Raw genomic sequence first — 1,132 nt, 5'->3', positions numbered from 1 at the left:
GTATTCTGATCTCATCTTTGATTCCAATTCTCATGTTGCTTCCGGTCCTTTATGAAATTTCCATTGAATTTTAACCAGGCTTATTTCTTCGTTTCTCAACACCTTGATCTTTCAATCGATTACGGATTCCGGTGTTTCCACAAAATTCAACTTACTGTCTAATTGAATTTCTGGCAACGGTATAGCTGGACTCAGATCAGCCAAATATTTCCGCAAGTTCGACACATGAAAAATGTTGTGAATCAGATTCAACTCCTCTGGCAACTCTAACTGATATGCTACCGGCCCAATTCGTTTACATATTCTGAACGACCCTACATACCTCAGACTGAGCTTCCCTTTCTTTCCAAATCTGATGACACCCTTCCATGGCGAAACTTTTAACATCACAAAATCACCTATACCAAACTCAATCGGTTTTCGACGATTATCTGCATAACTTTTCTGGCGATCTTGTACTGTCTTGATTCTTTCACGGATTTGTTCGATCTTTACAGAAGTTTCTTGGACAATTTCAGGACCCGTCAGCTGTTTTTCACCCACTTCATTCCAACACAACGTCATTCGGCATTTACGTCCATACAACACTTCATATGGTGTCGCTTGGATGCTGGAATGGTAACTATTATTATACGCAAACTCTATTAATGGTAAGTGATCTTCCCATGATCCCCCGAAATCAATGATACAGCTTCTCAACATATCTTCGAGAGTCTGGATAGTTCTCTCACTTTGCCCATCTGTTTGCGGATGATAAGTTGTACTTAATTGGATTTCAGACCCCAAAGCTTTCTGTAATCCTTCCCAGTACTTTGAAGTAAACCGACTATCTCTATCAGAGATAATAGACAAGGGAACACCGTGTCTGGTAACAATTTCTTTGATGTAAATCTGTGCTAGTTTTTCTAAAGAGTATTTCTCTCTTATTGATAGAAAATGTGTAGATTTAGACAAWCGATCAACAATTACCCAAATCGTATCATACCCTTTTGGAGTTCGAGGTAACTTCATAACAAAATACATGGTAATGTGATCCCATTTCCACACAGGTATCTCTAACGATTGAAGACTTCCATACGGYTTCTGATGTTCAATCTTAACCTGTAAACATGTCAGACACTGTTCCACATAT

The sequence above is a fragment of the Cynara cardunculus genome, unplaced genomic scaffold (assembly GCF_001531365.2).
Source record: "Cynara cardunculus var. scolymus isolate 2C unplaced genomic scaffold, CcrdV1 Un_Scaffold_8703, whole genome shotgun sequence".
Taxonomy (NCBI): domain Eukaryota; kingdom Viridiplantae; phylum Streptophyta; class Magnoliopsida; order Asterales; family Asteraceae; genus Cynara; species Cynara cardunculus.
Note: the sequence above shows the minus strand (reverse complement) of the source record.